This window comes from Tachypleus tridentatus, chromosome 4, assembly GCF_004210375.1.
Source record: "Tachypleus tridentatus isolate NWPU-2018 chromosome 4, ASM421037v1, whole genome shotgun sequence".
NCBI lineage: Eukaryota > Metazoa > Arthropoda > Merostomata > Xiphosura > Limulidae > Tachypleus > Tachypleus tridentatus.
This window is the reverse complement of record NC_134828.1, coordinates 20,547,973-20,559,868: the sequence shown is the minus strand read 5'-3', so window position 1 is coordinate 20,559,868 and position 11,896 is coordinate 20,547,973. Positions and strand designations below refer to the sequence as shown.

Below are 11,896 nucleotides of genomic sequence, written 5' to 3'. Positions count from 1 at the left end.
GACCTCGATAGTATCGAACATGTATAGGTCTCTTTTGGAAGAACTACATGTATTCAAATGACTCTGAACATTAAGGATTCTCTGAATGCATCTTTTTCAGTAGTTGTGGATGCCTCAGGATCTTAACAACACTGATTGTAAGCATGCAACATTGATATGATATTGGTCACACAGTTTGACACAGTATACATTACATTAAAGTGAAATGTTTTTAACTCTAAAAATGTGAATTCATTTCTACTAAATATTAATCGTAAACGTAAGATAAATGAAAAATTAATTGAATTTTGAACCAGATACAGATAATAAGATGTCAGATATTCACAGAAATTAAATATGAGAATGGTTGTAATTACTTTATAACAGTAATTTTGTATTAGCATTAATAATGTACTATTAATTCCATTATATTTCAGTTGCTCAGTGCAATATATATATATATGTGTAGGTATAAATAAACTTGTATGAAGTGAAAGTTTAATATTAAGAGCAGATTCTTGTTTTTAATGGTTATATACTGATGCTGTATAATACTGAGTACTATAAAGAAAAAGAATTTTAAATCTACAAACCGTTGTCAGTAAATCAGAGTTTAATGTCTCTTTAGGTTTGTCATCATTCACGATTATCCTAGCGCATTTCTTTGGTTTAGTTTTATCAGAACCTGAAGCAGACTGGCTCACGTTTTCCGCTCTTTATATTTTCCTTTCTATTGTGTACTTTCCATTTATTGTATGGGTGTTTGTGTTTTTCTTATAGCAAAGCCACATCAGGCTATCTGCTGAGCCCACCGAGGGGAATCGAACCCCTAATTTTACCTTTGTAAATCCGTAGACTTACCACTGTACTAGCGGGGTCATTTATTGTCTGCAAGATGGTTGGTTGTGTCAGTTTTTGCTTTAACATCATATTATTTTCTCTTTTATTAAACTTATTTGTCGGGGCCTTCTCATAATCAGGGATCATTGAAACAGCTTCTAAAATATCTAACTCACTAGGGGTGATGTTTTCAGTTACAAGCGCCTGGTCTTCTAGCATTGTATAGGCAAAAACTCCACAAGACCCGAGGACGCGGTTTTTCAGGGCTTTCCATTCGCCCCGGGCTTTTTCATTTCAGTATCTCTGATTGGTGGAGAAAATCGTCGAGAATGGAAAAGACATTCGGGATAGTTTTATGGACTGTCAGAATCTGTTGTGGGGATTTCTCGGAACTTATCTCTTAATTCTTTAAAATAAGGTGGTCTGTAAGCTCTATATTTCTTAAATGGTTTCTTTTTTTTTTCTTTGTTTCTTCCTAAAAACATCAAGAATCATGATAAGTTGATTTTAAATACCATTATATAGAAAATTTATACAGGGCAAAAACTTATAACTGGTTTATATCAATTTAATGGATATCAACTAAAATAATACGTCTTCAATCAACATTTCTAGTTAAATAACCAAATTTTAAACAAACTAATTGCCTCCATGATTGATTTTTAATGAGTAAAATGGGGGAAAGTTTATCTTATATATAGCAAAATATTTACAACTTTAATGATTTGGGGGATAGTATGTGGAAAATATCACATTCCTCTTGTACTAATGAGAACAAAATGTAAACAATTATTTATAAGTGATATTAAAAATATGAGAATGTCAAAAGCAATAAAGAACAGAAGAAATTGAAATGAAAAAGGATTTCGGTATTTACAGCTTTACGTTTGAGGATGTTAAATTGCGTGATGCATATTTAAGTTAGCTTATTGTAAATATCGAGAAAATTGTGGGGCAATAAGTTTCCTCCATGTTTATTTGTTTGTTTTTATCAGAAAGCTACAAAATGGGCTATCTGTGTGTACTCGCCACAAGTATTAAAAGCAGTCTTAGAGTAATGAGCACTCGGTCTTACTACTGAGTTCCAATAGTGGTTCTTAATCTGTGACTGCTTTTTCATTTCAATATTCTAACATTCAAGGTTTGTCTGGAAGCCGTTTGGCTTCGAGATGGCGCTGCAACATTTATCAACATCGAGAATATAGATTTGAATTAAAACGCAAGAGGAAGAACACGACAATAATGAAGCTTCATAAAAAAATGAAATGAAACATTTTTAAACTTTCTGTGGACCGTAAAAGAATCCAATACTTTCTAGCTAACATAAATGCAAATTCGTTAACCCAAAATAAACCAATATAAAGGAACGCCATTATACCTATATTAATATAATATAATAAAATTATATATTGAGACATATAACACCGTCCTCTACATTCCGACACTCAGTTACACAACCCTTTCTAAACATGTGGTCAGCTTCCGGTCAGTTACCTCTTTCTTTGTGAACCTGACGATGACCGAAGAAGGTCGAAACGTTGTTCGCTCTTCTATGTAAAATATTTTCTCAACCCAAACGAGCCGTTTTTTGCAAATATATATCTTTCCAAATGTTAAAACAGTAGAAAATGTGTAATTTTTCCACTTTTGTTGTCTATACATTTCATCATATACTTTCAGTTTATAGAAAAACAACAATATCAGGTTATAACATTTGTTGTTAAGAGACATGACACAAAGTGATCGTTGTTATACAGGGAAGCTGTACACCAAACTTGGTTAAGATTCATCCGTAGCTGTGTAACTTGTGCATTTACTGTGGAAACACATGACACATAAACGGGGTCAAGTGAGTATACAAATTTCATGCATGTTTGGAAATGGCTGCAGAGATAAAGAAGAAACCTGTATTTTATATAGATATATACAACATTTCCAGAAGGTAGTTATCATTAGGTGTCCATTCAAACCGTCTACAATTTCCATCCAAAAAGTGATACCGTGCCATCAAATTGAAACTTTATTTTAAGGTGGAAGATTAGAGAGTAAAGTTTATAACCTTAACACATTATATTTATAACGGAGTCTAAACTTCACGAAGAACACAAGCATAAAAATGTACAGAAAGTAAGTTAACATACATGATTGAAGATATATTACATTATTCTTATGTCTCTTTATTTGAAATTAAGCATAGTGATCTATCAGTGCTTTACCCACCACGGCTAACGACACCCGGTTTCTAGCTTTATAAGTCCTCAGACCTACCGCTTTGCCACTACAAGGCTCTTGCTGGGAAAGAGAATAATATGATGACATTTTCTATCATTACATTACTTACTTGAGGCAGTTGAACATACCGCACTTTCCTTGGTCTATTTTTCATAATATTGTGTGGTTTTCTATTGTATTTTAAATGTTTATTTGATTTTACTATTGAGTTTTGTGGTTTTAATGTATTTTTCTCGACGATCACCTCATCTTTTTTCCTCCTTTCTGACTGGCAGCACCATTTCAAACTTATAAGACTACAGAAGAAAACCACCAATAAATAACATAAGTGATTTAATTTAACTATAATTTATACATCAGTGTTATTTCAATTAAAAATAGAATCTAATTATAATCTAGAAATAATAATATTTAGCAACCAGAGGCACAGGGGCTTCCTCAACATGTTGAATGGCAGTAATTAAACAGAAATAAAATGTTATAACATAACAGGGATAATTTAATAAATATTATACTTGCTAATAAATTCCACTTTTAATTAAATATCGTATTAAAATAAATACGATAATCATTAATTAAAAAATAACTTCTTTGAATGAAAATGCCTTTTGTATTTATCTGAAGTGTTTTCCAATTAATCTAATTGTAAAAGTTTAGGTTCCCAATATTTAACACGTTTCAACTTCAAGTATTTGTAATAACACACAGTACCTTATTGTATTTACATATAAAACTGGTTAAACAATAACATACTTACAAGAACTTGTAATATTGAAAAAACTGCTCCACAATTTAAGTTTTAAATGATGATCCACACATAAATTACAGTTTATTATAAACTAATGATGCTAATTTCACCTTATTATTTCTTTTTACTGCAAGTGTTTGTAACCATTATTTATTATTCCAGTTAATGAACATTTTGGATTTCTCAGCCACTTGAAATTTATCATCAAGAATGTACACAAATGGTTCAACTATTATTAGCTTAGAAATTATATTAAGATTTATTCAACTAAACATAAGAAAATAATATTTTTTCTTGCCTTAAACAAGTTATCAAAAGTATTATTCCTGCTGCACCAATCATGAGGGGAATGGGATGATCTAATATTGATGTTACTGAAATGGAAAAATACAAGTTAAAAGAAAATGAATTTAGAGCAGTTTGTTTTTGTTCTGTGATAATATTGAAGGAGATTATGTTTCATATACCTACGGTTAAGAGAACCATATAATGACAGCGTTCTGAGTTACTAGAATCAAATTTCCATTCAGTATTCAAACAGAGACACACATACATATCGATAAAACAGTACAGGTAACGAAGTGTGAAGTATCAGTATGGCTTTACTTCTCCAGTGATAATACCAGTAAATATATTTATTTATCACATTTTAAAATTTGTTTTATCTCTTGTTTTTGTACTTTATAATAACCAAATATACTGACTGTGTTTTCACATTAAAATAGTATGATAATTTTATGTAACATGTGACTAAACACCTTTATTTCAGATATATTTATAACAAGACAAAAGACAAGAGTAAGGATTTCTCAGACTTTCAAAGATGCGTGATTGTCGATACTGACTTGCTTACAATTTGTAAACTGAATACTGTTTATCTGATAGACTACTCATAGAAATCTATAATTAGTGTTTACAAGAACTAAAAACGAAAGAGAACACCTTGAAAAACTATCGGAAACAATTCAAAGTGAATAAACGTTTTTTTTTAAGTTGCTACGGGTGGTGAAATGGTAAGAGATGTATTCTTCATAAAAGAAAATAATGACCAGTAACATTTTTCCGTCACGACATCTTGTCACCAGCCTTTCTAAACATACTGTCTCATGTTGAAAATAAGCGTTGAATAACATCATTTGTATAGTAACTTACTTTTGTTTGGAGAAGGACTGAATGATGAGACATTCACTTCTGGTTCACATGGATCTAAAAAACGTCCGTATATGTAAATAGTGTTAACTTTGACAATTAATAATAAAATGCAGGATGAAATATATAATTAATAATTGACTGCTTAGGTTGTTCAAAACAGTGTTTCCTTTTTCGATTTATTTTAAAATTAGAAGTCACAAATACTGGTCACAACACAGATTAAATCTCATCGCGTATCCATCAGGACATTCGTCGAAGTCTTTGTCAGGTTGTTCGAATGCTAAAATAAAGAATAATATAATTCATAGTTCAAGTATTGTTGACATCAGGAAAACTACTTTGTACTGGTTGTTTGGAATTTAACATAAACCTAAACAATGAGCTATCTGTGCTCTGCCCACCACACATATCGAGACCCGGTTTTTAGCACTGGAAGTCTACCGACATATCGCTGTACCACGGGAGTATGTTTTGAACTGATATAACATTAATGTTATTATACCAAACTTCTACAAGTCGATAAACTACGTTTTATTAAATAGATAAAGAGCAAGATAAACTATCAACTACATTTGTTAAACTTTGTTTATTCCTAACAGAATTTTCGATTTATGAGCTTTCCTGAAGAAAAGTAGTTAATAATTTATTATGGCCCTAAAATATATTTTTGGTATTGTAAGTCAGCATAGGTTTCAACTCAATATATTTTCATTATTAACGATATGTAAGGATTTACAGTACTAAAATCAAGGGTTCGATCTCCCCTCGGGGTAGACACGAGGATTTCCCGTTGTTGCTTACCTATAAGAAAAACACATTTTCATAATAAGAAAAAAACATAACGTGACTGCAAATCTTGGAAAGACGATATTCCAAAAATATTAAAATTATTTACGAACTCCTGAGTTTATTATCTTTTACAGAAGAGAGAGTAAACAGGTCCCGGCATGGCCAGGTGTTTAAACTTGTTTAGCAAAATTTTAAATGTTTTCACACTTGAGAAGGGTAAACAATCTTTTAGAGGTTTTCTTTTCCTTCCTGTTTTCAGTCACTTCCTTATCAATTGATGTACATTGTAATATCTACACAAATTTTGTTCAGTATTCTTTTTTTTTTTGCAAATAGTTCAGGATAGCGAGGTGCTTAAGGCGCTTGACTCGTAATCTGATGGTCACGGGTTCGATTCCTCGTCACACCAAACATTCTCGCCCTTTCAGTCGCGGGGTCGTTATAATGTAAATGCGGTGGGTGATGATGACTACATGATGACTTCTAGCCTTACATTGCTAAATTAGGGACGGCTAGCGCAGATGGGCCACGTGTAGCTTTGTACGAAATTCAAAACAAACAAATGTAAGTGAACCAACAACAGAATACATTCAAAACATACAGATCCAGATATAAATGCTTATTTTTACAACAAAGTAACAAATTATACACTAAACAACAAAGAACAATTAGAACCAATTGTCCCAACAAGTAGATCTGAAACAAATACAAGACTCATCACAAATTACAAAGACACGTTCCTAATGAAAGAAATATCCATACATGAACTTCTTGAAGCAATAAAAAGCAAATCTCCGTGTGAAGATGAGATACAAGCCATCCTTCTAAAAAAGGGCACTACAAAATTGTTTGACCACCTAAAAGCACTTTTTAACTTATCACTATCCTCAGAACACATACCAGTTTCTCGGAAGCATGCTAATATATTAATGTCCCATAAGGAATAACAGCCAGCAAATAAACCTAATAAACCTTTAACAAAACCAGTGCACTGCTTTCTTGGCATTGAGAAAGCATGTGACACTGTATGGTACAATGGTCTACAGTTCCACATGAATGAACCGCGTGGAATTATTCGCTGTAATCTAACGTTTTCGAAACAAGAAAGTGTAGAATAAATGTAGAGGGAACCTTTTCTGAGTACTTTACTTCAGAAGCTGGCGTCTCTCAGGAAGGGGTGGTTAGCCCTATACTCTTCACCATGTATGTAAACAATTTGCCATTGAAGGGTCCTAATCATATTTTCTCCTCACAGTTCACTGATGATGTGGCCGTCTGGAAAAGTGCCACAACAACAACAATAGCAGTCACAAACATATAACCACAACTAAACAGAATAAGCGACTACTGTCAAAGATACAGAATAAAAATAAATACAGCAAAAACACAACTTGTGTGTCTTTACAAAGTTGATAAAATACAAAAAAACTACAGCCTGAAATATATATGAATGGAACACTACTTCCGCCTACCACATCGGCAAAATTTCTAGGTCTAACCTATGACTCAAAATTAATATGGATTAACCATGTAAATGAAATTAAAGTCTGGCAAAGAACCAACTATGCTCGGAGTCTCATTCGCAAGAAAAGTGGAGCATCAACAGACAACTTACTAAATATTTACAAAACATACCTCATACACGATGAAGATAGTCCTAAACACTTCTATCCGATTAGCATATATTTTAAACACAAAAATAAATAAATGAAAAAAATAACAAAATAATAAGATAATATATATATGTATTTTAAAAAGGGCCACCACCAAACTAGACTTCAAACTGATAGGGCAATTAATATCAATATATGTACGGCCTGGCATGGCCAAGCGCGTAAAGCGTGCGACTCGTAATCCGAGGGTCGCGGGTTCGTGCCCGCGTCGCGCCAAACATGCTTGCCATCCCAGCCGTGGGGGCGTATAATGTGACGGTCAATCCCACTATTCGTTGGTAAAAAAGTAGCCCAAGAGTTGGCGGTGGGTGGTGATTACTAGCTGCCTTCCCTCTAGTCTTACACTGCTAAATTAGGGACAGCTAGCACAGATAGCCCTCGAGTAGCTTTGTGCGAAATTCCAAAACAAACAATCTATATATGTATACCAGTACATGAGCATTGATGATAAAAGGGTCGGAGTAAATTCATCCCACTCTGACCCTAAAGTAGTAACTAACACCAACCAACACTGCATGACCATATGATACCCAAATCCCAAGAGAGAGAACAATACGCAGTGCTGTATTTATTCTCGAATTTTGCCTTTTTCATTGACACGTATAACACTAACTTCCGACAGCCGAAGATATCTACTTAGATCAAAATTAAAGATTTGTTTCTTTGTGTTTTTTTTTAATTTCGCACAAACCTACACGAGGGCTACCTGCGCTAGCCGTCCCTAATTTAGCAGTGTAAGACAAGACGGAAGGCAGCTAGTCATCATCACCCACCGCCAACTCTTGAGCTACTCTTTTTACCAACGAATAGTGGGATTTACCGTACATTATATAGCCACGACGGTTGAAAGGACGAGCATGTTTGGTGCGACGGGAATTCAAACCCGCAACCATCAGGTTACGAGTCGAACGCCTTAAGCCACCTGGCCATGTCGGGCTCAAAATTAAAGATATACTCAGTAATAGATATTAACTACTTAATAAAATAAGCTGTTCAAGGCGTGGAGTTTAATACCTTCACGTGTATCTTTTGTGCGCGTGGGCATTGCGGTTAATACAGCACCTAGTGCTATAAAAATAAATGCCTGTAAAAATAATTTCATCTACACTAGAATTTAATGTCTGCTTGCAGTAAAATGTAATCGTTTTATGTAACGAAGGTAATAAAATTTTCCTAATTTCTGTGTCGCTAAGAAACTAAATCATTGTTAATAATATTAATATTGTAACCACGTGTTTCTATAATCCTTAGAGGCAACAAAGATACTAGACAAATAATGTATTATAAAAAGTTACATGTTAAACACCAAAAACTGACAAAGTACAGAAACTAGAAGGTGGAACATTTGTGGTAACACAACAGAACTACAATTCAGTTTGGAAACAGCTTTGATTTGAATTCAAAGTATACAAATTTAAAAGGAGATGGAAAAAATCTAAAGATTATGTCTGTGTTTGTTTTTCTTACAGCAAAACCACATCGGGCTATCTGCTTAGCCCACAGAAGGTTAAAGGTTACGCGATTTTTATTACAAAATATTGTTGTTTGACAACAATACTTGTTAGATAATCACAATTATTGTTGTAAAAATTCTTTAAACAACTCGCCTGGCAGGTATATTATATAACTTAAGAGCAAACAAAACGGGCTATGTCAGTTTATATATTTTAGGCAAAAGCCCTTGGTCTAATACAAATCTGTCAAAGTCCCATATACAAGAGTCGTTCAGTTTAACAGTAAAAGATTGGCTTAAATTATAGTGAATAAAATCATTAAACGCGTAATTTTCGCTTACTGTTAAAGTGTTATTATTGTAACAGTTACAAGACATCAAATATATGACATTACATGATTTATGGTATAATGAGTGATTAATCTTTAAAGCTATCCAAGTGTTGTGTGGTTACTTGCGGTAGGGCAAATAGGACTTCATATTGTATCTACAGAAATATTGAATACAAGCTAACGAGGTCATAACTTCATTAAACATGTCACTGGTTAGACTTCATTTGGAATATTGTGTTCAGTTTTTGGTTTGAATTTCACGCAAAGCAGTACGAGGGCTATCTGTGCTAACCGTCCTTAATTTAGCAGTGTAAGACAAAAGGGAAAGCAGCTAGTCAACATCACTCACGGTCAACTCTTGGGTTACTCTTTTTCCAACGAATAGTGGGATTAAGCGCTACATTATAAAACCCCCACGGCTGAAAGAGCGAGCATATTGGGTGTGACAGATTCAAACCTGCGCCCCTCCGCTTACGAGTCGAGTGCCTTAACCACCCGGCCTATTTGTTACTACGGTACCTGGGATAGAGGGGGTTGTCATATAAGGAGAGGCTGAAATCTAAAAGTTTGATTGATCTTTGGATTTTGTAGTGGCAGTAAATATAAGTGAGTTCAAAAGAAAGCTTCATTAATATATGAATGATAAGGGTTGGTTTTAAATCTTTTTACTTATGGAACAGCCGAGGTGGACCAACAGGTTACATGTTTTCCCAAAACGTTGTGTTAATAGTCATGTCGTTTATGTATCAAATTCCAAAATCTTTACAGTAAGAAAAGTAATAAATTGTTTAAAAAAGAAATATTATAATCATGTTATTAAAAATTATTAGTCGCTAGATTTATAATTAAAGAGTCAAACTATAAGTTTATTTAAACTAACTGTATTAGTTATACTCATACTGACCAAATTTATGCTAGTCCTACTTTGTGGAACTATAACGTCAATATATATTTAAAAGTGGCTGCTGTGGGTAGAGAAGGCATCACGGATTATAACGTCGTTACACAACTCATGGCGCTCGAGAAACGAGTCTCTGGTGACACTTTCTGGAACAACGACATCACACTGAGCTGTGAGCGCGCCATTTGGTGACAAATTTTGGAAATATGTCATTATTTTGAATTAAGCACAAAGCTACACAATGGTCTATTTGTGCTCTGCCCACCACGGATATCGAAACCCGGTTTTTTGCGTTGTAAGTTCACAGACATGCCGCTGAACCACTGGGGTGCAATATGTCGTCATTATCTTTAATGACAACATTCCTTTCCCGCTTCAGACCCACACATATGTAGCGTCATCTAATGGCCTATTCCACAAGACGTGGGATAACTATTTACGCTTATTGATTTTTTGTAACAAATACACAAAGTTGTATGTTGTATAGTAAAAGCAATTTGTATACTTCAAAATATACCTGACATGTAACATTTAAAAGATTGTGTACCTTATTACGTTTTACCGATTTTTTTTATTTACAAATGTATCAGAGTTTAAATACCTTATAGTTTTACCAGCAACATTTCTATATTATTGTGCACGTACAATTTGAAATTTATACAATAAGTTGGGTACAAAATGTATGCTAACAATATTCTCTGTTACAAACTTTTTCAGGATAATGACGAAATTTACGTATCTAGAAAATCTCTTTCCTGTAATCTATTCAGTCTTCACTGTTTTCGTTTATTTCCAACAGTGGCTTCTACTTAAATTACTGTCAGTCATTAAAGTGTGCTGCAAAATTTTATCCAGTACAATCCTCTCATTATGATCATAACGCACGTTCGTTTGCTATGAATGGAACTTAAATATTCAGGTCTCCAAAATAACAAAGGCCTACGACAATTCCAAGAGGCGTTCAGCCGTTTTTCAGGTATAACGGCCAAGTCGATAAAGCAGTTCGTTTTCGTCCTGTTACCTTTAAGATCAGAAAGAATAGAAATAGAATTAAATATGAGAACATAAAATGTGGAATATAAATGTGTCAGAGAGGAAATGGTATAAACGATACAACGATATAAATGTATTCTAGTGACACTTGAACCAGGTATCTAAAGACAAGTAGTGTTTATTATAATAGCGTATTATTCAGTTTAATGATAAAAAGAGAATTGTTTAGTTTTAAATCACCAACAGATAGCGGGTCAACAATGATCGACGTACTTTTATTTCCAATTGTATTTACGGTGGTGGAGTATACTTTTTGGTTTTTTATTTCTAAGTCGTTTACTTCTCTTATGTGTTTCTGTTTAACATTAATTCCATCAACTTTTAAACTTTGTTCACCGACTTCCATCATCCAAGTGAGCACATTCAGCGTTTTATTATCTCATCCGGGTTACGAACTGTACAGTTACGTGTCATTTATCAGCCAGTAGACACTAAAATGACGTCATACAATGGACGCTTAATACTTCAATTTGTACTGTTGTGAAGTCAGTAAAACGTGTGATTGTCATAAGTCACGAAAAGAATCAGGCATTCTGTAGACTAGAACACGATGTGACATGTAACCTAAAAATAAGATAAAAATATTTGTTACTCCTTAATTTGGATTTATTTTACTCTTGAAACAGAATATTTTCGTAGACTTGTTTCAGTGTTTAAAAGTAGGTTTACTATATTTTAGGTTTGTTTTCGAATTTCGCGCAAACCTATACGAGGGCTATTTGCGCTAGTCATCCCTAATTTAGC

The 11,896-nt window shown here is 33.5% G+C and overlaps 1 long non-coding RNA gene across 1 annotated transcript; it reads right to left on the bottom strand.

Annotated features, from left to right (window-relative positions):
- Window positions 1-3,159: 3,159 nt before the first annotated feature.
- LOC143248635 (uncharacterized) lies at window positions 3,160-11,119 on the bottom strand. The gene is made up of 2 exons (XR_013027119.1): window positions 10,103-11,119; window positions 3,160-5,231 (listed from the first exon to the last, which is right to left on the bottom strand). It is a non-coding gene; the product is annotated as an uncharacterized LOC143248635 (long non-coding RNA).
- Between the last annotated feature and the right edge of the window lie 777 nt (window positions 11,120-11,896).